Source organism: Megalobrama amblycephala, linkage group LG24 (assembly GCF_018812025.1).
Source record: "Megalobrama amblycephala isolate DHTTF-2021 linkage group LG24, ASM1881202v1, whole genome shotgun sequence".
NCBI lineage: Eukaryota > Metazoa > Chordata > Actinopteri > Cypriniformes > Xenocyprididae > Megalobrama > Megalobrama amblycephala.
Genome location: NC_063067.1, coordinates 24413239 through 24440971, shown reverse-complemented (window position 1 = coordinate 24440971; position 27733 = coordinate 24413239). Strand labels below are relative to the sequence as shown.

Genomic DNA, 27733 nt, shown 5'->3' with positions numbered 1-27733 from the left:
GTAATCTTTGTTTCTGTTATTTGATAACATGACAAAAAAAAAAAAAAAAAAAAAAACTTACTGCAGTTTCTCCAGTTTACATTGTGGATCCTTCAATACAACAGAAAGAAGCTTCACTCCTTTGTCTCCTGGTTTGTTCCAATTTAGATCCAGTTCTCTCAGGTGTGAGGGGTTTAATCTCAGAGCTGAAGCCAGAGCAGAACAACCTTCCTCTCTAATTAGGCACCCAGACAGCCTGCAGAGAAAAATAGTAACAGTTCTTAGCTATTCGTAACTAGCCTGCTTTCAAAAAGCCTGTTGAGAAAAAAAAAAAAAAAAACATCTATCACACAATCACACATAATCAGCGGAGAAAAAAAAAATCTTCTGAGAGATTAGTGTGGAGGCAAATATATTTATTTATTTTTTATTTATTTGCGTTTTGATCACACATCATCTAAGGTAGTTGTTGCCAACCTGGAGTATCCTCAACTCTGCACATTTTATGTCTCCCTAATCAAACACACCTGATTTAAATAATCAGCTTGTTAGTAGAGAATTCAAGACCCGAATGGTTGTGCCATATTAGAGAGACATTCAAAATTTGTGCTGTCCTAAAGGACCCCAACAATGCACATTTTGTATGTCTCCCTGATTTAACACACCTGATTCAACTAATCAGCTCATTAGCAGAGACTGCAAGACTTAAATTGGGTGTGTCAGATAAAGGAAATACACAAAATCCTCTAAGTTTGAGAACCCCTGGGTTAATTAATGTTTACGTTTCATGTGGTCGTGTGAGCAATCTGGTGTTGAATTCACCTGATTGTCTTCATGCTTTTGTTTTTACCATGCATGTCCTGCCTTCCATTATTTTTGGTTTGCTAAGCAGGCACATTTGTAACTGAGTACTTCTAATCTCTGGTTGGACTAGTTGTACAGTCTGCCTGGCTCTGCCCATATTTAGCTGTTAATCTCACTGCACACTTCAGGTTATTTTTTATTGTCATTGCCTGAGTTTTCTTTGCAACTGAGTCTTATTTTTTTTTAACCTGACAGCTAACTCTAATAGTTTTACTAGTGCAATTTTTTTTTTTCTTTTTCTTTCAGAAAATAATAATAATAATAATAGTAATAATAAAAACATTCTAATAAACTACTCCAAGGAGTAGCCTGAAAGTAATGTGGAGTTTTTATATAACCTAGGAAGGAAGAGGACTCAAGTTTAGTTTTGGGATTGAACTTCTGTTTTGACATCTAGCTCCCTTTGGCTTGACTAATGAGTAATACAGTTTCTGTGCTGTTCCCAAGGAAGTTATTACTTGTACAGTAGTTCAAGTTTCACATTAACAGATGCAATGTCTTTTTGCACTTAAGCTTCATAAACAGGCATCACTGCTTCCGTTATTGTTTGGGTGTTTACATCTTATGAATATTGTCAAACAATTCTTACAAATGATTATTTAACACCTTTATATTTTATTGTGATCTATATTAGGCAATAAATCCAGAAGTGTTAAATTCATGTTAACTGAGGCCAGTAAAACTTATTGTGACTGCTCTTACTTTAATGTCTCCAAGTTTACATTGAGGATTCTTCAGTCCAGCAGAGAGGTGCTTCTGTCCTGAATCTTCTAGGTTGTTGTTACTCAGGTTCAGCTCTTTCAGACTTGCAGAGTTCGAACTGAGAGCTGAGGCCAGTGCCAAACAACTTTTTTCTGTGAGACCACAGTCACTCAGACTAGGAAAGAAATAACCATGTATTCAAATTAAATATGTAAGCAGCGCAAAACTGTGTAGATTTTTTTCAAATAAACTATATACTTAAAGCAAATTATCCACCACCACATTCCACAGAAGTATACAAGTTTTCTGATCATATGATGTGGAGATGTGGTGTGTGATGTGGAGATAAATACTATCTTTGTGTTATGCAATACACACTTTTATCTGTTTAGTTTGTTATTGTGTTAACATGTATAAATTGTTTATATACCTGTAGTGCCTATTCTTTATATTTCCACATTTAGATTATTGTAATGTATTCTGTATTGTACTGTGTTTGTCTATTGTACTTAATTACACAAAAAAAGTAATATACTGACTCTGCTTTTCTAGATGTTTTCATTACTGGCAGCAACCTCAAAAGAACATTCCTCTGATTGATCATATTCGCTTAGATTAAACTCATCCAGCTCCTCATCTGAGTTTAGCAACACAAACACCAGAGCTGACCACTGAGAAGGAGAGAGTTGGGCTCCAGACAGTCGGCTTGCACCTGTTCTGCTCAGGTATGTCTGGACTTCCTGTACTAGTGAATGATCATTCAGTTCATTCAGACAGTGGAACAGATTTATGGATTTCTCTGAAGAGGAATTCTCCCTGATCTTCATCTTGATGTACTCAACTATTTCCTCTTGGCTGGAGGAGATGGTTTCTATCTGTGCCATCAGGCCTCGTAGAAGAGTCCTGACTGGACACCGACGAGAGACCCAGAAGGAAATCTGAGGAAAAGATCCAGGTGTCCACTCTCACTCTGTTATGGCCCGGTTCACTTCACTTCTTAAGAAACTCTGTTATTTTTGAGTTGTGTTCCTTGTTTCCAATAAAGGAAATGAACTTGAATAGGGCTGCAAGAAACTCCTGAATGCTCAAATGCACAAAGCTGTACACCTTCCCCAGGTACAATTCAAATTCCTCTCTGAAGATCTGAGTGCAGATTCCTGAGTACACTGATGCTTCTTTGACATCAATGCCACACTCTCTTCAAATCCTCCTCATAGAAGATCAGGTTCCCTTTTTCTAGTTGCTCAAAAGCAAGCTTTCCTAGTGACAGAATATTATTCTGTGTCAGCTGAAGATCTACTTCACATTTCTCATCATACTTTTCAGTCTTCAGTTTCGTCTGAAAGATCAGGAAGTGAGTGAACATTTGAGTGAGAGTCTTGGGAATCTCTGTACTCTCTGCTTCACCCAACATTCTCTTCAGAACAGTTGCCGAAATCCAGCAGAATACTGGGATGTGACACATGATGTACAGACTTCTTGATGATTTCACGTGTGAGATGATTCTGTTTGCCAGACTATGATCATGTATTTTCTTCTTGAAATACTCTGCCTTCTGAGGGTCATTGAACCCTCGGACCTCTGTGACCTGGTCGACACACTCAGGAGGGATCTGACTGGTTGCTGCTGGTCGAGAGGTGATCCAGATGAGAGCAGTAGGAAGCAGGTTCCCCTTGATGAGATTGGTCAGAAGCACATCCACTGAGGCTGATTCTTGTTGCATCAAACAAGTTCTGATTGTTTGTGAAATCTAATGGAAGTCGACATTCATCCATTCCATCAAATATGAACAAAATTTTGGAATCCTCATAGTCTCTTGGTCTCAATTCTTTGGTGTCTTTGAAAAAAAGATTAAGAAGCTCCATGAGACTGATGTTTTTCTCCTTCATCAAATTGAGCTCTCTGAAAGGAAGTGGAAATATGAAGTGAACATCCTGATTATTGTTTCCTTCTGACCAGTCCAGAATGAACTTCTGTACAGAGACTGTTTTTCCAATTCCAGCAACTCCTTTAGTCAGCACAGTTCTGATGGGTTTGTTTTGTCCAGGCAAGGCTTTAAAGATGTCATTGCATTTTATTGGTGTTTCCTGTATCTCTGGTCTCCTGGATGTTTTTTCAATCTGTCTCACCTCATGCTCATTATTGACTTCTCCAATCCCTCCTTCTGTGATGTAGAGCTCTGTGTAGATCTCATTAAGAAGTGTTGAGCTCATTTGATTGGAGATTCCTTCATTAATTCTCTGAAATTTTTCTTTAAGTCTGGATTTAAGTTTTTGTTGACATACAGGGGCACATTCTGAAAGAGCAAATGGCAAAATGTATATTCTTTTTAAATACAAATACAAAACTCAAGATAAAGTCATTGATAAATATAGAAAATCCTCAGTGCAAATCCTCAATCTCAATTATATCTAATTATTTTCATGAAACTAATATTCATTTTCAAATGCTTGTGTTATATTACTGGTATAACACAAAAATATGTACATCATTGTCATGCCTTTATCCAAATGTTGATTTTGTTTTTTTAAGTGACCATTAAATACAGTATGCATTTTCAAAATTGAATGTGATGAAATAGACATGAGATTAAGCTCTCACTGGTTTGCAGAGTGTTTGCGAGGTCTGTCTGATTCATCTCCCTCAACAAGTGCAGTGTGATTTTCAGAATCCCCTCTTTGACTCTGTCCTGACCTTCACCATCATCCTCCTGCTCGCTCTCAGAGGATGCTGGGTAATCTGGGCTCAGTAATCTCTTGAACCTTCTTTAGCTCTTTCTTCATCAAAGAGATGATTTTGGGCTTAAGCACCTGAAATCAGTGTGTAATCACAGTGCATATTTATTTATTTATTTATTTATTTATTTATTTATTTTAAATGAATCTCCATTCAGTAACAGATTGGCTCAACAAAATCATCCAGTGTACACAAGTCACTGACTAAAGTATTAAAAAAACAAATTTTTTTTTTTCACTTGTAATTTGATGACATCAAATAGTGCTATATTTATTTAGAAACAGAAGTAAATTATTATTTGTGTATTTTACTTTATATTTTAGTAGTCTACCAAAAGAGTACATTGCTAGCAGCTGGACCTGTCAACACAGGATACTCCGAAAGCAATGCCTTAAGTTGACGGAGGGACATTTGTAATTTTGACAAGCACTATAGGGCACTATAGCTGCATCTGAAATTTCCTACTGTCTATTAGGTACTGCAGTGGTTCCCAAACTTTTTAGCGTGGAGTACCCCCTGAAGGGATTACCATCCTTCTGCGTTACCCCCTCTTCTTCCACTTAGACTGCAGTCACACCTTTACCATTAAGGGACAATATTTGGTCCCCTAAATTGATTTTCCAGTGCATATTTTTACCTTTATGAATAACTTTAATAAAATAAATAATGTTTTAAATAAAAATGTTCAATAGAGAAATGTGCAATGATGGTAAAACTAAGTAAAACTTTTAAATACTAAACTAAAACCGCCAATAGGTGGCAGCAAGTCACTGTTTTTATGAGTGAGTCAGCGAGTTATTCATTCAGTAACGAAGCAAGTGGCTGTGAATGAATCATTGAATCTCACGATTCGTTCAAAGCCATAGAATTGTTCGCAAAACACAGTGTGTTGTAGTTCTGCTGTGGTTTTCTTTAGAACAATTTAATTGCAAAATAGAGTAAATACTGACAGTACTGTGTTTAAAATGTAAGTTTTGTTTTTTTGACCTGTTGTATAATAATGTCATGTTTGCAGTCATGTGGATATTTGGGAACAATTGCAATCTTGCTCGTTATCATCATTAAATACAAGAACTTTGTATCTGGAGAAAGTCTTGAGTCTTTAATCGAAATTAATCCATTATCTGTGTCTATTTGTTCTTCATGCGAAGTAAGTGCTAAATCCCCACTTTTACAAAGGTGCATTGCCAAGAACGACAGTAATTTAGCGCGATTTAAGGCAGCAGACTGCATGCAATCTATGCATGCTGCTTCTGTGGATGCAGTCATTTTTGACTGCAAATGATGAGGTAATTTGATTAAATGTACTGGATTTACGGTATTTTGGCAGTTAATTAAAACCGAGCATGTTTTTCTAGTTATTTTAAGGTAGAATTAAATGAACTACTCAGCATTTTGTTCGCGTACCCCTTTGGTCACCTCACATACCCCAGGGGTATGCGTACCCCAGTTTGGGAAACCACCGAGGTACTGCATTTGGTTTGAACAAAAAAGTATATTCCACGTAGTACGAATGAAAATCGGATGTACTACATCCATCATGTTGTCACTGTCACATGATCTACCAGCATCAGTTGTGTCACTTCACTGCCATTCACAACTCCTATTGTAGCATATGCACACGTATCAGGATAATCAATAAACTTTGGAATGTTCAGAATGCTTTTAGCATGCTGGACTGGGTTGTAAAACCATCCCGGCTCCGAACAGTCTGCCATAAGATGAGCCCACTTGACACTTTTGTGGACCTGCGAGGGTAAACAGAAAACTCCAACTTCCTCACTTTGGTGACTTCAAAAGGAGCACCCCCCCAGAGACTGACCAGATCCACATTCCAACACCTCACACACACAGGGACACACAAAAACACACACACAGACACATACAGAAACACACAATCATACATTTTTGACTGTATATGTAAAATACAACTATGCTGAAATATATCCATCATGTATTTTAGGGCCTATGCATGTTTCCTAGTGTTTAAATGAGTGTATTTGTGCTAGTGTGCATTTTAATGATAGAATTTGGTCTGTAAACCATAACTTCTTTTATATGCATTTCTGATGTATCGAGTTTGATCTCGTTTTAAAGCTCCGGACTCGAGCTATTCACTGAGAGGTGTCACATAGCTGACAAATGCATTTTTCTATGTGTTTAATGATCCTGTGAAGAACAGACTCCATTTCGAAATCCGATCTGATAGTCATTAAGTATGCAAATTCAGCTAGGAGACCAAACAAAGGAACTTTGCCCGCCAAATAGTGCTGCGCATCTATTGGTCGCTACAATTCAGGATTGTAGATCCTCCGCTCTTTTCTCTTGGTGTGTTCTCCCGATTGTCTCACGAGCACCTCGTGCACGTTTTCTCCCGGACGTCTCCGGTGACCACGCGCTGCCATCGCGCTCAGCTTCGGGACCGCCATCTCCCAGCGAAACTCACTCTCAAGTCCTCAGTTCAAACCTTCCCGCGGAACGGAAGAAGCCAACGAACTGCACCAGCGCTAAACTGAAATTCGACACGCACAACCAATGCAAGTATACTGCCGTTTCTCAATCTTAGATGATGAAACTGATTTCCGCGCTGGCCTCAAGGACTGTTTTGTAAGTTTGCTACTTGCCTTCTCTCTTTCCTTCTCTACTTCCACTCTTGTACATATGCGTGTATGTTCTTGTATATATATTTAGACGTATAACCTCTGTATTCGTAGTTTGCATATATTAAACACTTAATTCATGCTTGATTGTTCTGTTTGTTCTTTCAACTGAAGACCAAGTCACTTTAACGTTTTTCGATCGCTTTATGCTTTGATGCTATAATAGCAAGTTATTTTCATGGCCAGAGAATAACTCCGTTCATATTCTATGAGAAGCTACGGTTTGCTGGACGGACTGGTAGTTTCTCTAAATAATTATTAAACCAGAACTAAGCATGTATGTAATTGATTATAATTCGTTGTAATTAATGCACAATATATGTTTAATTCCCCGTTGGGTCGATATATGAATCATAATTTATTCATAAAGCTTTGAGTTATTATATTCATATTTCATCCATAAATTGATTAATAACTGTACGAACCGCTACATCGTTACACCTATCCTGTGCCCTCATGCAACAGTGTTCATTAGATATGTATTTTAGAATCTCGACAGAACCAATAGGTCAGCCGGATACTTTTTTGCCTAGTTTTTTATGAATACCAAGAATTCAGATATACTACTTGTTTCACATACTGTGGTGGAAATCAGCTTCCACAGTGGCCTAAAGAGCAGGATGGAGTAATCATTATTAGTTTAATTTAAGAACATTTGGAATGGATGGGAGGTCTACATAAAGTAGAAATAAATGTTTGTATGTGCATGCATTGTGTGTTGTTATGAAATCACCACAAACACATAAACAAATAAAAATAATAATAATAATGATAAATTGAAATAAAATTTAATTTAAATGTCCCACCCAGAAAACACACACACACACACACACACACACACACACACACACACACACACACACACACACACACACACACACAAAAACAAACAAAAACACTCCTACCTTAAAATTGAGTCCAACTGCTTCTTTTCAAGGCACTTTGATCCATCCTGTTTAATACTGATTAGAACATTGGAAATTATTTTTCAGAACATTTTAATATTTATTTAAGCATTTAAAGGATTAGTTCACTTTTAAATAAACTTTTGCTGATAATTTACTCACCCCCATGTCATCCAAGATGTCCATGTCTTTCTTTCTTCAGTCGAAAAGAAATTAAGGTTTTTGATGAAAACATTCCAGGATTTTTCTCCATATAATGGACTTCAATGGGCACCAAATGGTTCAAGGTCCAAATGAGAGTTTCAGTGCAGCTTCAAAGGGCTTTAAATGATACCAGACAATACCAGATGATGAATAAGGGTCTTATCTAGCGAAACGATCTTCATTTAAAAAATAAATAAAAAAAAAGTTTAAGTTTTAAGCACAAATGCTCACCTTGCTCTGTTCTGCGATGCGTGTTCGTGACGTCACGTAATACGCAATTACGTTGAAAAGGTCACGCTTGATGTAGGCGCAAGTACCGACTCAGTGTTTACAAGTTGAATGTGCAAATACTAAGTCAAACGCTGTTTACAAAAAAAGGTAAAACAACAATGTCGGACAATTTTGAACTTCGAGGAGAAGATGAGTTTTTCGCCCTGCCCTACCTTTTTGAACCGGAATACACAGAGGAAGAAATTAGGCTGATGGAAGAGACTGCTGCGGCGACACACACCTCTCAAGCATGGGGCAGACAAAGATCTAACAAGACGTGGTGGTGCACATGTGGCAAATGCCAACCATTGCCAACAGAGGAAGAATCTCAATGTTGCCACGGCTGAACCATTTCAATCCCGCCATTAGAATCAGAGGGTGAGTCCCTGTTTCCATTTCACTGCATTACCGGACAAAATGGATTTCCACCGTTACTGAGCAACAGCGTTTTAAGGGGGTCGCACACCAGACGCGAAGCTCAGCGCCACGCCATGTCTTTAAAATTCGAATGCATTGTTTTCTATGAGTGTACACACACCAGCGGCGACATTCAGCGCCTGTCCGCGGTGCCCAGCTACGACTCAGGAAATTGTTCAAAATCCTGCCACGCCACAGAACGCCATGTACATTGTTTTACATTAAATGTATATTATATTTCTCTCAAATCATTGTTAATGTACATACTGACTTCACCCTGTGCTGCAAGATACATTAGTTTTACATTCTTAGTTTAACAGCTTGACTAAAGTCTAAAAATGTATAATAAATGTAGCATTTTCTTTCATTTTGCTCTGTTGTGCCATTTTTCCATGTACACTAACCTCAGTGCGAAATATTAAAGCATAGGCATATGTAACGTTTCCATGTTGACGTAAAACACTCCCATTGTGTAGCTCTTCTATCAGGAGTCGAGTCAAAATTGAGCGTGCGCGTATATAATGTGCGCGGCCGGTGTGCGATACCTGACGTGGCGCTGAGCTTTAGAGGCGTTTTTGTTCTGATGGAGAAGGGTATGACAGTCTGATGGCACTGACAACACAGGAAGGAAGAACCATTAGTTGTTTTACCTTTTTTTGTAAACGGCGTTTGACTTAGTATTTGCACGTTCAACTTGTAAACACTGAGTCAGTACTTCTGCCTACGTCAAGCGTGACCTTTTCAACGTAATTGCGTATTACGTGACGTCACAAACGCGCATCGCAAGGCGAGCATTTGTGCTTATAAAACTTTAACTTTCTTATTTTTTTATGACCGATCGTTTCGCTAGATAAGACCCTTATTCATCGTCTGGTATCATCTGGTATCGTTTAAAGCCCTTTGAAGCTGCACTGAATCTGTCATTTTGTTCTTGAACCGTTTGGTGCCCATTGAAGTCCATTATATGGAGAAAAATCCTGAAATGTTTTCATCAAAAACCTTAATTTCTTTTCGACTGAAGAAAGAGAAGAAAGAAAGACATGGACATCATGGATGACATGGGGGTGAGTAAATTATCAGAAAGTTTATTTAAAAGTGGACTAATCCTTTAATACCGAACACTACATCTGTGGGTGCATATGTATTTTTCAGTGTTTCCCAACACTGTTCCTGGAGGCACACCAACAGTACACATTTTCAGTCTCTTCCTGATCAAACACACCTGATTCAACTGATCAGCTAATTAGTAGAAACTCCAAGGCTGCGTTCCACTCCAGTTTTAGACATGCACCCGTAAACTTCCCTAAGCACTTCCCCTCGGAGGGGAATCCCTGACATTTTTAAGTGCGTTCCACTTCATGAAGTGGTCAAGGGAAGTTTATATGGACAGACCCTCATCCCCTTGATTTTGACAAAGGGAGCGAGTCTACTCTTATGTACACTTCAAGCAGCTCTATATCCCACAATATACCACAGCAGATTGCGCTTAACTGAAGTGTTGTTACAGACAGAAGGATCGGAGACAACAGGAATACAAGTAGGTGGTGTTTTATTGACAGACAGCAGTAAATGACAGTGAAGCAGGTGAGTGAATAGCAGATATAGTCTTTGATCAGTGATAATAGGAAGACTGATACTGTCCTTTGCTTTGCAGGATTATGGATCATGGATGATTGCTGGTTGAGGTGCTGGATGAAGGAATGACGACGATTGGTAAACTCACACACAGACGAAGCGTGACCCGTGTGACTGTCACCCGCGTGAGGATTCGTTTTGGCATTCGTAAATTCTACTGTCAATCAGTGGATCCTGAGCAGACCCATGTTGGATCCGCGGACGCGCACGCACCTTTACTGTAATGGTTGTATCAATTTGCGGGTCCCAAATTTTTGCGGGTCCACCCGCCGCGGAGGTCAAGGTTTTAATCGCGGATGCAGCGCTGGTTAGTACCTGGATGGCAGACCTCGTGGGAAAACCACGATTGCTGCTGGAAGAGGTGTCAGTGATGCCAGCAGGGGGTGCTCACCCTGTGGTCTGTGTGGGTCCTAACACCCCAGTATAGTGATGGGGACGCTATACTGTCAAAAAGCACCATCCTTCAGATGAGACGTTAAACCGAGGTCCTGATTGGTTTCATCACCCTGTCACTTCTCCACCAATAAGTGGGTGTGTGGTGGGCGTTCTGGCGCAATATGGCTGCCATCGCATCATCCAGGTGGATGCTGCACATTGATGGTGGTTGAGGAGATTCCCCCTTAATATGTAAAGTGCTTTGAGTGTCCAGAAAAGCGCTATATAAAATGTAAGGAATTATTATTATTATTTATTATTATTGAGGTGAGTGGTGTGCTTAAGTATCTGAGGTGATTGGGTGCTGACTGGAAACAGGTGTGTGTGATTAACTGATGGTGGAGTGAGTGCAGGTGAAGGCCAGGGAGGATGATGGGAGATGGAGTCCAGAAATGACAGGAATTGTGACAAATGTATGATATATAATTATTTTGAGAATTAATCGCATAGTCTATATTAATTATGTTGAGATTCAAATGCATAATACTTGAAGCTACCTTATGTTCACAGTCAAAGTTTATATTATAGCTGTTTTGTTTCATTTGTGTAATTTTATTTTTCTCCAACAGCTCATATACCTGCAAGATTTTATATATTTTCTCTAACAACTTATAAGCATATAGAATGGTGCATAAAACAGATTCATAAGTACAAAAGGGGTTTAAATAAATGAGCTCCATATTAAGCTTTATAATGGCAGTACATGTTACCAAATGAATATGAGCTGAAGAAAGTGTTTCCATCCACATCCAACCATCATAAACATATTCCCCACGGCTCCGGAGGGATAAAGGCCTTCTGAAGTGAAGTGTTGCATTTGTGTAAAAAAAAAAAAAAAAAAAAAAAAAAAAATCTGTATTTAACAAGTTATGAAGTAAAATATCTAGCTTCTGCCAGACTGCCTTCCGTATTCTTTAAAAAGCTTACACTTGTACGTCCTACGCCTTCCCTATTCAACTTATGGAACTGACGCGATGCCAGTTCCATTTTTTTCATAATTTGTCTGGCAGAAGCTAGATATTTTACTTCATAACTTGTTAAATATGGATATTTTTCTTACACAAATGCATTGCTTCACTTCAGAATTCCTATATTAACCCCCCGGGGCCATGTGGAGTATGTTTATGATGGATGGATGGATGTGGATGGAGACACTTTCTTCAGCTCATACTCGTTTGGTAACGAATACTGCCATTATAAAGCTCGGATGCATCAGGATATTTATTCATATTTCTCAGATTGTGTTCATCAGAAAGAAGAAAGTCATATACACAGAGGATGGCTTGAGGGTGAGTAAAGCTTGGGGTAATTTTCATTTGAAAGTGAATCCCTTAAGGATACGTTTACATAACACAGATGTACTAAAAACGGGAAACTTTTTCATTTGCATTTTTTTGACAAGTTTCATGTACAACATTGTCAAAACGATCCCAGTTCACACAGGCCTGCAGAAACGAATAAAAACGCTTTACAGTATTATGCTGCCAGGCCAGTAGTTGGTAATGTCACTTTGTGAAGAAACACTACACGCCTATAGCCTGAACATGTAATACACATGCGCATAATGTCACCATTTTTTCAAATTCACATTTTTGTAGTTTACACGGATATGATAGTGGTATCATTTTTAAACCCATTTTCAAAAGTTCGCGTTTTCAACCTCCCAAAAACGCTATTGTCATGTAAATGAACGACCAAAATACATAAGTTTTCTGTTTTTAATTGAAAATGGTTTAGATTCAATTTCATTACTGCATGGCACAAGCTGAGTGGTTTCTGCTGATCCTGCAGCCAGTGAGATTGCTTATTCATTTTTTAAATTTTAAAATTCAGTTCAGTGTTCACTGTTGGCTAGTCCTGATAAATCAGATTTAATCTGAAATTCAAACTCAAGATAAGTGAACAGTCTATTACTATTCCAAATCACTAAACAATGTTGCTTGTCTACATTTATTCATTCATGAATGAAACAAAAATACATGTCCAAATCATGTTTAATGTTTTACAAGTTGCGGATGATGCAAGGATTGAAATAATTAAGTTTATAAGCAAACTAGAGAGAGAACATACATTTTGCAATCATTAACAACAGCAGCAATAGCAGCAGCAGTTGTATAAGCATTTCCGAATTTAGGCTCTCTTTGAGACTCCTTGGAAGCTACCCTGAGCATAGAACGTAGTAAGGCCTCCTCTCTCTTTAGAGAGTCAGCTTTAGACAGTCAACATTGGATGTAGCTAGGCCTCTGTTTTGCCAAGGCCCCCATCTTTGGAGCTCAGCCAGGGGTTAAGTTGCTAGGCTTTCTGTGAGCTTCCTTGGCTACTGTGCTTGAACCAGCAATGCTGCTAGGCCTCCTCTCACTATAGAGAGTTGTTCTATTAGAGGCCTCCGCTCCCCTGAGCTCCGCCTGATATCGTGTCAAGCTGCTGGCCCTATTATGTAGCCTCCTTGACTCCTTGACAGGCGTAGGACGTAGTGCTCTGTCCCACGTGCTCAGCCAAGTGGTTATGATCTCTGTGAGACTCCTTGGCTACTGTGAGCTTTGCTAGGCCTCCTCTCTATTTAGAGACGTCATGCTGATGCCTCCGTTCGTAGAGCTTGAGACAGTGAGGTAGTATGTCAGGTTTTTTAGGCTCTCTGTGAGCCTCCTTGGCTACTGACATTAGTGTGGAGTGTTGCTAGGACTCCTGTACTTATGAGAGTCATTTTACTGAGGCTTCCACTCTGCAGAGCTTTGCCGGCCAGTTAGATCAAATTGCTAGCTGTTTGTGAGCTTTTTTGGCTGCTGCCTTTTGGTTAGAGTACACTTCAGGACTCTGTCTGTATAGAAGTTCAGAGTGTTTAGGCTCTCTGTGAGCCTCCTTGGATGCTGGCCTGAATAGAGAATGTAGTCAGTTAGTTAGAGATTCTGTTGACGCCTCCATTCTTGAGAAGCTTCGATCTATGACGATATTCCCTTAAAGGTATTCGTAGGATTACCAAGGATTTGAGCTTTGCCTCTGCAGCCAGAGCCCGAACTACAAAGATCCTTTATCTTTGTAGTTCGGGCTCTGGCTGCAGGGAATTATTCGCAATGTGGAGTGTACTTTAGGGATGAGGACTCCATGAGTCTTCGACTTAGTCAGCTAATAAGGCTTCATCCCTTCAACATGGTTTTTGTTCCCCATAGCCATGATTTAAAAATGAACATTAAATCATCTAAGGAAAATAAATAAATGTTTTACAAATCTTGTTTAAAGCACATGTGCCAGGTTCTTATAATAATATACTCTTAGTATTTGTGTTTTTTTCATATAATGTAGACTACTTTTATTAAAATTATGATAAACAAACACTAAACCATGAAACTGTCCTCACCTCATATCAGCAGAAGGTTCCCTGAAGTTAACTGGTTTATCCATTGATTCAACACTCTTCATGGACACACAGCTGGGTTCAGGAGATTGTCCCTGAATTAGACTAAAACAATAGAAATTATGCAAAATTAAAAATGAACCAATCCACATGGTGAGGGGATAATGCAAGTTAGGTTTTAACCAAAACAGTTCTTCCCTGTGTGCATTTGAGTAAAGTTGGAAAAATTGTTTGTTCTTAGTCTCCACACCCCCTCCCCCATTCTCATTCTCGAAAACATGTACAGCAAGCGATAAGTGATAAGGCCAGGTGTAACCAAAATAAAATAATCCACAAACAATCAATGCTTCAAATAAACAATAGTCAAAAATCAAAAGTGTGATTTTGTAGCAAAATCAAAACCACAGTGTTAATTATGCATAATAATAATAATAATAATAATAATAATAATAATCATACAATAAACTAAAAATGTATTTAACATTCTTAACTTGAAAGAGTAGACACTCTGGTTTCAAGATTTGGGTTGATAACCTGAAGTTGGAGGTTCAGTGCCAGAAAGGACTGATCCATAGCAGGGCTTCACAATAAAATAATGTGGCTGCCCCCAAATAGTCGACTAAACTCTAATCAACTAGAAGAGGCTTAGTCGGTCAGTTAGTGGCATTAAAAAATGAAAGTGGAGAAATAACACAATTCATGAGGGACAGATCAAGATCAAGTGTTTTTTCAGACTGGTGGAAAGAAAACCTCCAAAATAGACTTTTAAGTGCATGTTTTATAGCACTTTATCTATTTGTGTGTATAGATTTCAATTACAGCAAATATCTTTAAAGGCCGTTTTCTCAAAATTAGTTTTTTCTCCTGCTCCGAGTCAGAAATCTCCATTTCAGCAGAACTTATTTACACCAAACTTTACAGTTTTATTCCTGTCTATATTCTGAAGGTTTTTACCGAGGGATTTGTTGATATATAATTTGCCTGATTTTATACATTTTATTCCTAAAAAAATGGTGAAAATATATTTTTTTCTGGCTGTTGATAGTATTTTCTGATTTATGGAGTGATAAAAAGAGATTCCCTCTGTAAAAACCTTTGAATGTAATATGTCTAAAAAATTAAATGAGAACTTTGAACCTGACGTCATCCAATATTCAGATTTTTGTTCTAGAAATGTATGCAAATTATCGCATATTTAATTAGATAACGGCTCATTTGCATATTTAAACATTACATTTTAGAAAACTTGTAATACAAAAAATGTTTGCAATTTTTAATGTAATCAATCACCTAGGGTAGTATGGTGATATCTATTTTTTTTACCCTATTCACCTAGGGTGTCTCGCCTTAATATACTCTGGCATTTTTTGACATACAGATAAGAGTAATACATCAACTGTAAAGGTTCTGTGTTTATTAGTGTAAACTCATAATAACAACAACATGTTGTGCTTGTAAAATAAAGAAAACAAACAGGATGAACATAAATACTTGCCTCACAGACATGAGAAATATATCTATAGAAAGCATGAAACATCTGTTATGTTGCAGTAGTTCAGTTAGCTATTTAACATGAAGCACACACGGCTGAACGGATAACCACTTTACTAGTTCTGTGCCACTCACACCACAACGCATGCGCGCATAGCAGACAAAAACATAACCTCCTCGTAACCCCAAAAACCTAGTGGTAGAACACAACATGATGCCATTTTGTTGTTACGGTGGGGTCTCTGGACCCAAACCCAATCTAGAACTGTTATCTTACTAGGTTTGGCCTTATGTCTTCTATCAAAGTTGGCCTTCATTCACCTCTGGTTTAAAGTCATGGCAGCTTTGGCTGCTGCCCAGGTGCCACCTGCCGCTGCAGCTGAAAATTCTTGTGGTCTAAGTCTGTCCAACAGCAATTCCATCTCTCGGCCAAGCATGAGCAGAGCAGGAGAGGCCTGAGTGGTGGTGTGCTGGCTAGCGCTGTAATGCATCAGTGTTAAGTTGAGTGTTGTTTGGAATGTTTACCCAGCACCACTGTACAAAGGCTTCTAGAGACACAAACATCGCCCCAACATGACAGTTCATTTTGTACCTTAGCAAAAGGTTTTAGCTCCTCAGGCACCCATGCTGGCCATCCCGAGCGTATATATGTGTGCAGTGTTGTCAGTGTGGGGTCACACTTGGACTCCCTTTGCAGCTGCTCCAGGGAGACTGATTCTCACAGAGGTGTATGGAGCATCTGAATGAGGTCTGGCTCCATGTCATCATTGCCTGGCGAGGCTGCTGGTGTGGGTGCATCAATTGATTGAGATAAGAGATCAGCTACCACATTGTCCTTCCCTGGCGTGAACTTGAGTTTGGTAGTCATACTGCCTTAGACGCTCACCCCATCTGTGCAGACGCAGGGGTTTATGACCTGAGCCAGAACCTGACAAAAGCGTGGTCAGAGCCTGATGGTCCATGCGGAGGGTGAAATGCCGACCATAGAGGAAGAGATGCCATCTTTCAGTTGCCCAGACACAAGCAAGGGCCTCGCATTCACCTACAGAGTAGCGCTGTTCCGTGGGGGTCAAAGCTCCGGAGGCAAATGCTACAGGTCTTTTCACTACGTCCTGCATCTGCGACAGCACTGCTCCCAGTGCCTGTGTGGAGGCATCACAGGTGGTGATAGGCTGACTGTCAGGATCGAAGTGAGCTAGGACAGGAGGTGTGGTAAGCTGGGACTTCAGTGTTCGAATGGCCTCGGAGCACGCACTAGTCCAGTTCCATGGCTCTTCTTTCTTTAGTAACTGGCGAAGGGGTGCTGTGATTTGGGAGTACTGAGGCAGGAAATGTAGGTAATAGGCTGTCATGCCCAGAAATGATGCCACCTGGGAGGTGGAGGTGGGCTCTGGGATTTTCTGTATCGCCTCAATATTTGACTGAAGAGGGGCGATGCCCCTAGATGTGAGGCGGTACCCCACGAAGTCTATGGCTGAGGCTGCAAAAGTGCATTTCTCTCCATTCAACGTAAGGTTATGTGCCATGAGAGCACTGGCCACCCAGTTGAGATGGTTGTTTTGGGTCTGGACATCTGGCGCATGGACTACTATGTCATCAACGAATACTGCAGGAATTCCAGCCAAAATGGTGGTCATTACCTTTTGAAAGCAACTGGGGGCGGAGCTTAGGCCAAACAGCATACAAGTATATCGAAATACCCCAGGGTGTGTGATGAATGCTATAAGGTCTCTGCTAGAAGGATGAAGCGGCACCTGCAGATAACCTCGGCGCAGGTCCAGTTTTGAGAAGACCTGTGAGTAAGGGGTACTTGTCTGGGATAACTGCCTTATTTACAGAGCGCAGGTCAACACAGACTCGTATTCCTCCCGTTTTTTTTTTTTTTTCTGTTTTGCAATGACCAGGTTAGAAATCCAGGGGGATGCATTGACTGGCTCAATAACTCCCATGTCCAGTATCATTTGAAGCTCCGCAGTAACTTCCTCCCACAGGGCTAGGGGAATTCTGCGCAGGGGGCTGTATGATGAGAATGAAGGGGCTGTATGACTGGCGGCACACCAGGGTCAACCAAAGGCCTATGGGTGAATGTTTTAAGGCAGCCCAGTCCATCGAACAGCGATGGCCATCTTTGTTGCCAGGTGGAGGTGACATGATGGATATCAGAGCCCTTTTCATCTCGAAGTGTGAATCCCAAGCTTGTAAACAGATCAAGTCCCAGAATGTTGGCTCCCATCTCAGTAATGTAGAAAGGAAATGATGGCAGATGTTTAGAGCCGTAACGTACCGAGACCCGGAGAACGCCAAGCATCACAATCTTGGAGCTGTCGTAACCACAGAGGTAGGTGCAGGGCTGCTGTAATGGCAGATGTGAGAAAAACTTGTGATATGTACTGGCATTAAGCAACGATGCCGCTGCTCCCGTATCCATCAGGAGTGGAAGGCTCACCTCCTCCAGCAACACAGTACAGGTTCTAAAAGCTGCCTGGCCAACTGATCCATGCCTGATCTCAATGTAGTCATTACGGACAGGTGAGGGTCTCCTCCGTGCTGCTTGTATAGTGGGAGCCAACCGGCAAACTTTAGCAAAGTGATTTTTTTTAAACAATTCCTGCATGTCTGTCCACGTGCAGGAAAATTTTTGGCGAACTGGAGCAACATTTGTTCTCTGTAACTGTGCAAACTGCACTGGAAAACCTGCATTGTTATCTTATCTTTTCTGTGGGTGAATGGCAGTGGCCTGAATGGCAGGAAGATCGGAGCTGTTGCGTAGGAACTTCCACAGGGGGGCGTGCGTCAGCGAGCAGCGTGGAGCATTCGAGAGCAGCCTCCACTTGCAGTGCAATTACAACTGCTTGGTTTAGTGTCAATTTGTCAGGTTCTAACAACAGTTTTTCCTGAGTCTTGTCACATAGTATTCCTTCAATAAACTGATCACAAACAATCTGATCTTGAAGTGTCCCATAATTGCATGAGCGCGCCATGTCACACAGATTAGTCACGTAATCTTGCACGGACTCACCCGGTCACTGAAGGCGCTTGCGTAGTTTATATCGGCGGAGTATGACTCGCTGTTATAGTCCATGGCCTCGAGATATACTGTGAAGGAATAGGCGGTTCACCAGGCACGGGAAGAAAAGGGGCCAGCGGTGGTAAGCTAAACTCAGACATCCTCGTCGCCAATGTTATGTTGCAGTAGTTCAGTTAGCTATATAACATGAAGCACACACTGCTGAATGGATAACCACCTTACTAGTTCTGTGCCACTCACACCACAACGCATGCACGCACAGCAGTCAAAAACATAACCCCCAAAAACCTAGTGGTAGAACACAACAACATCTACCTTTAAACTAACCAATTTGAATCGAAAAAAAATGCTCAATGATTATGTAATCCATATGAAATGTGCATTTTCTCTAAAGGCACGTTACTGCAGAGATGCAGCCGACACTGACTCAGAAAACACTAGCTTATAAACAATTAAAATGTTATTTTATAATAATAAACCTATATAAATTTGCTATTTTTATGATACATTCATGATTATTACTTTTGACTGTTTTGCAGGAAGCTTTATATTTAAGTATATTTAAGTATATTTAAGTAATTAAATTAAATTAATATAAATATGCGATTAGTCGACTAATGGCTTAAATGAACAACTACTGGTCGACTAGAAAAATCTTTAGTCGGGGGCAGCCCTAAAAAAAATAGTTTCAATGGTAAAGAAAAAAAAAGTTTTAAAAATTTTGTAGCACAAGTGCCAGGTTCTTAAAATGTATTCTTTTTATTTGTTTCACATAATGTAGAAAACTTTTATTAAAATTATGATAAAAAAACACTACTCTAAACCATTAAACTGTCCTCACCTCACATCAGTAGAAGGTTCCCTGAAGTTAACTGGTTTATCCATTGATTCAACGCTCTTCATGGACACACAGCTGGGTTCAGAATATTCTCCCTGAATTGGACTAAAACGTGGCAGAAGTTAGACACAATCAGGCTCTCCTTATGCAAAACTTAAAAATGAAGATACCCACAAATTGTACAAAAATTTTAGTTTAAGTTTATAACATCATATTTTATGATACGTCTATGATTATAATTACAGCTGCCACAATTACTGAATTGCAAAAAAAAAAAAAAAAGTTGATTACAGCATTCTGACTGAATTAATTCCCAATGCAGAAAAACATGTTTATTGCAGCAATTAAGCAATGCAACCAACCACACACATCTTATAAGTAGCAACAGCAATAGCAAATCAGGTGAATCATAGTAAACAAGTTTTAAGAAATCTGATCCACAAATGCTTGATTTTTAAAAAGGAAAAAAAAAAATCTTTGAATTCTCTCACCTCTTGACAGCAGGTGTGTTTTGTACCCCAAAAAGACTTCTTTTGGCAGCCATACTGTAGCACTGTCTAAAAAGTAGTGACTCACAGCATTAATCACCATATAATGTTCTGCTATTGTTGTTGTAGTATTACAACCACAGTGGCACTTTTTTAAGTACTTGGTTGATGCATAAATAGTTGAAGATTAACCTCAAAAGTTTAACAATTAGCTATATTCTGTTATTATACACATACAAAATGTAACATATTCTATACTTACTGTGTGTTTCTCACGTCATTTCTTGAAAGCTGCTTATCGTCTCACATTTCTTGAAAGTCGTTTGTTCTAGTTTCGTCAACTACAGAATGATCTGGAGCTGGAATCTCAACTTTCCAGTTCTACAACTACTTGCAGTAACTGTTATCTATCCAGGGGCTGGACATACTGTAGAAAATGGTAGAAAAGGGGTGGCATTATGGAGGACTAGGGGTGAAACAATTAAAAATAAAATAAAGAAATTACAAAATGTATTAAACATAAAAATGTATATGTTTTTTTTTTTTCAATTTCTTATAAGCATCAGATTAATACACAGTACCCATATTTTAACTTATAATGTCTCTGTACTCTCAGCACAGATGGATGCACATACTGTAAACAATATGGGCATGTTTATGGTTTTGATAAGCATAAAAATGAAAAAGAATGTTCCTACATTAGAAATTGATTTGAAAAATAATTTGGGAACCATATACTAATGTAAGCAGAATATTCTGTCTTTACTGGGATTTTACTTGGGTTTTTCCTCTGTCGTTTTGGTACATTTCTCGAATCATCCTAAAAGTTTAAGGTTTTTAAGCTTTTAGTATGAATATGTTAGCCTTAAAGTTATGAATAAGCTGGTGTGTTCCAAAACAATGACAAAATTCGCATTTAGGAGATATAAGCATTCAAAACATACAGGCTCTCACTTCCGTTAAAATGGATCATGGATTTTCATGTCATCACAGCACTTCATCTTCTCATCAAATCTTCTGTCCAATCAAATGCTCTCTAGAATCTGAAGTCCCACCTTCTCCTACACTCTTACAGACGCAGAAGCTGCAGCTGAAATCAGTCATTTGTTCACACATTTACTAGTTTCTACATAGTGAATGGCACATAGTGCACTATATAGAGAATAGGGAACGATTCAGACAGTGTAAATATGCTTCCCATTGATGAGAATGAAGACTGTTTTCGCGTTAGTGTCACATGAACCGCCGCAGTGCGAGCACAGTCTGCTCTGGCCCAGAGACACGAGAGCACAGAGTGGATCATATCCGCAGACCAGTTGGCTCAGACCGCAAAAGGTGTCGGACCCATTTAAATTCTGCACAGAATGCTGTATTTTAAAGTGATATAGAGCAGTGTTTCTCAACCACATTCCTGGAGGCCCACCAACCCTGCACATTTTGCATGTCTCCTTAATTAAACACACCTGATTAGGGTTATCAGCTCATTAGTAGTGACTCAAAGATCTAAAATGGGTGTGTCAGACAAAGGAGACATGCAAAATGTGCAGTGTTGGTGGGCCTCCAGGAATGTGGTTGAGAACCACTGATATAGAGGAGATTAGGAGGATAAAGGTTTTACGGAGTTTCACGGCTCCGGCCGAGCTGTGATATAAATGAAACCCTATTGGCTATTTTAAAAAAGGGGTAGGGTTGTTCGATATATTGCCCTGTCTTTCTGTTTCCGTTGAAATTACGTCAACACATTGAATAATGCTGCACATTCCAAGACACTTCAGTGGGCCTTTAACATTTGCAAACCAGTAAGTACATTTCGCTGAACAATTCATACAAACAGCACCGCAAAATGGGTTGCCTGCAAAAGCCTGTAACTTTCTTAAAATCTTTAATTCATCTTTCAATATTAAGTATTTATGTAATTGAACATATCAATTGACATGCCATCAGAATGACAAGTCCTTGTGTCATTGTTCGCAAACAAGATTGTACTGTACTGATTGATGTTTGCACATTTTGTATGCCTCCCTTATCTATCACACCTGATTCAACTCATAAGCTCATTAGTAGAGACTGCAAGACCTGAAATGGTTGTGTCAGAAATAGGGAGACATACAAAATGTTCAGGGCTGGTGGTACTCCAGGACAGGTTTGAGAACCACTGCTTTAATGTATATTTACTGCACACTGTAAAATGCAAGTGAACTACTGTAATATGAAGCATTACAATAAGTACACAGTATTACGGTACAGTGCACATTGTTGGATTGCATAACTGTCAGCAAAACATTTGAATGATTGAGGACACTGTTGTTCTCCCAACAGTCAGCTGCACCTTTCAACCCACCTCGGCCATTATAAGGTCATGATTGAGAACATGATCCACAATAGTGACCCTTATTTCAACAGAAACATGTTTAAGTCCTTGGCCTCTTCTCCGTTTTTACCTCCCTACCCTTCCACCACACATCCTTACTCGTCTTCTTGTTTCTCGCTGTTGACTGTGTTTACTTTCTTGTTGACCTTCCATTGTCAGAAATTGTTACACTGTATTGTGCTCTGTCTATACACCAATGAGCCAAAACAAAACCAGCCTAATATTCTGTTGGTCATCCATGTGCTGCCAAAACAGTGCCAACCCACTGAGGCATGGACTCTATGAGAGCCCTGAAGGTGTCCTGTGGTTTCTTGCACCAAAACATTAGCAGCAGATCCTTCAACCCAGTAGACTGTGCAGTGGAGACGCCGTGGATCGGATCTGTTGGTCCAGCACATCCCACAGATGCTCAATTGGATTGAGATCAGGGGAATTTGGAGGCCAGGACAACACCTTGAACTCTCTGGCAGTGTGCATTATCTGGCCACCTCCACCAGGGAACACCAGTGTCATGAAGGTAACTGTACCTTGTCTGCAACAACGTTTAGGTAGGTGGAATGTGTCAAATTTACGTCCACACGAATTGCGGACCCAGGGTTCAGAACATTACCCAGAGTGTCACACTCCCTCCATAGGCTTGATGTCTTCCCACAGTTCAGACCTTAATATGTGGCCTTGTTAGGAGATGATCAATGATATTTGCTTCACCTGTGACTGGTCATAATGTTTTGGCTCATCGGTGTACATGCTTGCCAACCGAAGGGTCACGAAGCTATTTTAGAGAGATAGTTGATCATTGGTTGATCTAATGCTTTACATTCCACTTCAATAATGAAATTGAAGATTCACCTGTGCAATTCATCAATTCATGAAAAAAAAAAAAATCTAATAGAAATGTACAGAAAATATGCTTAACAGATTATGACAACTAGTTCAACTGCATTTAATGACTTATACGATGAACTAATACTTAGATGATATTGGGGGAACCAGTATAATATATTTTATAATTTGATCAGCATGACCGTTTTATCTACCATGTGAAGTGGCAGCAATTTTCATTACTTCAGTGTATGTTCCCCCAAATGCAGACTTTAGCAGGCAGTGGGAGAACTTTACAACACTCTGAGTCAGCTACAGATAGCTCATCCTGAAGCATCTCATATTGTTGCTATAGATTTTAACAAGGCTAATCTTAAGTCTGTTTTACCTCAATTTCTAACCAGCATGTTACATGTGCAACACGAGGGAATAATACACTGGATCATTTATACACAAATATCAAGAATGCATAGAGAGACTGTGTTGGGATTTATTATTAAATGCATTGATGATGTGACTGTTATAAAAACTGTCAAGCTGCGTCCCACTGATAAGTCTTGGCTTACATCACAGGTTCGCTTATTGCGGCTTACAGCGGCTCTGAGGTGCCAAGTTCCTGGGGATCCATCTGAACGAAATGAGTTGACTTTCACAGCTGTCATTAAGAGGGGCCCAACAGTCCTTCACTCTCTTCGAAGTCTGCAGAAGGTGGATCTCCCTATCCCAGCCATGATTATGTTCTATAGAGGCACCATTGAGAGCATTCTCACTTACTGCATCTCTTCTTGGTTTGGTAATAGCACAGTAGAGGAGAGACACAAACTGAACAGGATAGTGTGAACTACAGAAAAAATCATTGGTGCCTCACTGCCATGTTTGCAGGACATTTACATTGTGTGCACAGAGCAACGGGCATCATAAAGGACTCCACTCATTACTGTCATGGAATGTTCACACTCCTGCAGTCTGGTAAAAATACAGAAGTATTAGATCTACTACTCAGACTACTCGGCTGTTAAACAGCTTTTCCTCACAGCTATCAGACTGATAAATCAGATAATGTGAACTGTATTTAATGAGACTCTTTTTTTTTAAAGAACAATGAGCATATTTTTAGCAGGAAACAACATGTTACACAGCTGAATGGTTTCAGTTCCCATTCAGTCGGTCACGTTCGACATACGTCGGACAGACCGACGAATAGGAATCTCGCTAGAGAGGCCAATCTACTTCGAGTGTAACTAAACGAGCCAATGCACATTGGGATGCAATCATATGCATCAGCTGCTCACCTCGCTGCGCGGGTATATAATGAGCAGCAGGTGCGTTGCATCTTCAGCTTTTCGCTTCGGAGCCGAACTACATGGTAGTATCTATGGAGTGTGTAAAACAACGAGTCGGCTCTCTTTGGAATCTGCCCTTCGTTTGGTGCATGTGGACAGCACGGCAGCGGGACCGATCTCTCTCCTTTGTTTCTGTTTTTCTTTGTTTTGCGGGGTGAGCCGTCTCTCCCTTCCCGGGCCTTTAAGTACTCGTCAGATCTTACCGGCAAGGCTTATCAGGCCTGTGGGGAAGCCGCCTCTGCCCTACATGCTATGCCGTTGCTGCAGGTCCATCAGGCCAAGGCACTGAAGGACCTGCACGAGGGTGGTCATGACCCACAAGTTCTCCAAGAACTTCGTGCCACGACGGACCTCGCGCTTCGTGCGACGAAGGTCATGGCGTGGTCAGTTGGTTGTGCGATGTCCACACTAGTGGTCCAGGAACGGCCATCTCTGGCTGTGTCTCACGGACATGATGGATACCGACAAAGTCAGGTTTCTTAATTCCCCCGTGTCCCAGACCGGCCTCTTCGGTGCGCGGTCGAGAACTTTGCCCAGCAGTTCTTGGCTGTACAGAAGCAGTCTGAGGTCATCAGCCACATCCTGCCGAGGCGGTCAGCTGCTGCACCTCCACCGCCCGCAGAACCTCAGCCTGCTCGTTGCCGAGGGCGCCCCCCCCTGCGGCCGCCCCCACTCCCGTGCCCCAGCAACAGCAGCCTCCATCTAAGCGGTGCCGTGGAGCCGGTCGCGGTCGGGGTGAGAGCAGTTTCCTTCATCTCTGGGTCCGAAGAGGGCTCGGAGAGCAGTGGGAGGGCAATAACCTCACCACTCTCATTCCTCTCTTCTGTCGCCAGAGGACAGCAGCGAGCAAGCGGGCACCCAAAGCCTCGACTGCTCCCTCTGTCCACCTGTGGAACCAGGTAAGTGTTGCACAGCACACTGTGAAGCCACTTCAGGCCGCCTCGCAAAGAGAGCCCCCCGAGCCGCCTCCCTGTGTTCCACCTCGCTGCCCCACTGCGGGTACACCGGTGGTCCCTCTGATCCCGCTGGTACAGGTCTCTGAGAGCCTTATTAGGGCTCCCCAGCCTGTTCTCGCTGGCTCATTCGGACCATCAGGCTTGGCTATGCGATTCAGTTCACCCGGCGTCCCCCCAAGTTCAGGGGCGTCCACTTCACTGTAGTGAAAGATGTCGATGCCCCTGTCTTGTGTGTGGAGATCGCGGTCCTGCTGGCAAAGGACGCGATAGAGCTGGTCCCTCCAGCCGATATGAGGTCAGGGTTCTATAGTCCCTACTTCATTGTACCCAAGAAAAGCGGTGGGTTACGACCGATCTTGGACCTGCGAGTTTTGAATCGGAGCCTCCACAAGCTACCGTTCAAAATGCTCACGCAGAAGCGCATTTTCGAGTGCATCCATCCCCGAGATTTGCAGCGATGGACCTGAAGGACACGTACTTTCATGTCTCGATTCTTCCGCCAACACAGGCCATTCCTGCATTTTGCGTTAGATGATCAATGATATTTGCTTCACCTGTGACTGGTCATAATGTTTTGGCTCATCAGGTGTACATGCTTGCCAACCGAAGGGTCACGAAGCTATTTTAGAGAGATAGTTGATCATTGGTTGATCTAATGCTTTACATTCCACTTCAATAATGAAATTGAAGATTCACCTGTGCAATTCATCAATTCATGAAAAAAAAAAAAATCTAATAGAAATGTACAGAAAATATGCTTAACAGATTATGACAACTAGTTCAACTGCATTTAATGACTTATACGATGAACTAATACTTAGATGATATTGGGGGAACCAGTATAATATATTTTATAATTTGATCAGCATGACCGTTTTATCTACCATGTGAAGTGGCAGCAATTTTCATTACTTCAGTGTATGTTCCCCCAAATGCAGACTTTAGCAGGCAGTGGGAGAACTTTACAACACTCTGAGTCAGCTACAGATAGCTCATCCTGAAGCATCTCATATTGTTGCTATAGATTTTAACAAGGCTAATAAGTCTGTTTTACCTAATTTCTACCAGCATGTTACATGTGCAACACGAGGGAATAATACACTGGATCATTTATACACAAATATCAAGAATGCATAGAGAGACTGTGTTGGGATTTATTATTAAATGCATTGATGATGTGACTGTTATAAAAACTGTCAAGCTGCGTCCCACTGATAAGTCTTGGCTTACATCACAGGTTCGCTTATTGCGGCTTACAGCGGCTCTGAGGTGCCAAGTTCCTGGGGATCCATCTAACGAATGAGTTGACTTTCACAGCTGTCATTAAGAGGGGCCCAACAGTCCTTCACTCTCTTCGAAGTCTGCAGAAGGTGGATCTCCCTATCCCAGCCATGATTATGTTCTATAGAGGTACCATTGAGAGCATTCTCACTTACTGCATCTCTTCTTGGTTTGGTAATAGCACAGTAGAGGAGAGACACAAACTGAACAGGATAGTGTGAACTACAGAAAAAATCATTGGTGCCTCACTGCCATGTTTGCAGGACATTTACATTGTGTGCACAGAGCAACGGGCATCATAAAGGACTCCACTCATTACTGTCATGGAATGTTCACACTCCTGCAGTCTGGTAAAAATACAGAAGTATTAGATCTACTACTCAGACTACTCGGCTGTTAAACAGCTTTTCCTCACAGCTATCAGACTGATAAATCAGATAATGTGAACTGTATTTAATGAGACTCTTTTTTTTTAAAGAACAATGAGCATATTTTTAGCAGGAAACAACATGTTACACAGCTGAATGGTTTCAGTTCCCATTCAGTCGGTCACGTTCGACATACGTCGGACAGACCGACGAATAGGAATCTCGCTAGAGAGGCCAATCTACTTCGAGTGTAACTAAACGAGCCAATGCACATTGGCATGCAATCATATGCATCAGCTGCTCACCTCGCTGCGCGGGTATATAATGAGCAGCAGGTGCGTTGCATCTTCAGCTTTTCGCTTCGGAGCCAAACTACATGGTAGTATCTATGCAGTGTGTAAAACAACGAGTCGGCTCTCTTTGGAATCTGCCCTTCGTTTGGTGCATGTGGACAGCACGGCAGCGGGACCGATCTCTCTCCTTTGTTTCTGTTTTTTCTTTGTTTTGCGGGGTGAGCCGTCTCTCCCTTCCCGGGCCTTTAAGTACTCGTCAGATCTTACCGGCAAGGCTTATCAGGCCTGTGGGGAA

General features: G+C 40.8%; 1 pseudogene; it reads right to left on the bottom strand.

The window, feature by feature from the left end:
- The window catches only part of LOC125259778, a 77169-nt pseudogene that overhangs the window by 42656 nt on the left and 6780 nt on the right, over positions 1–27733 (bottom strand).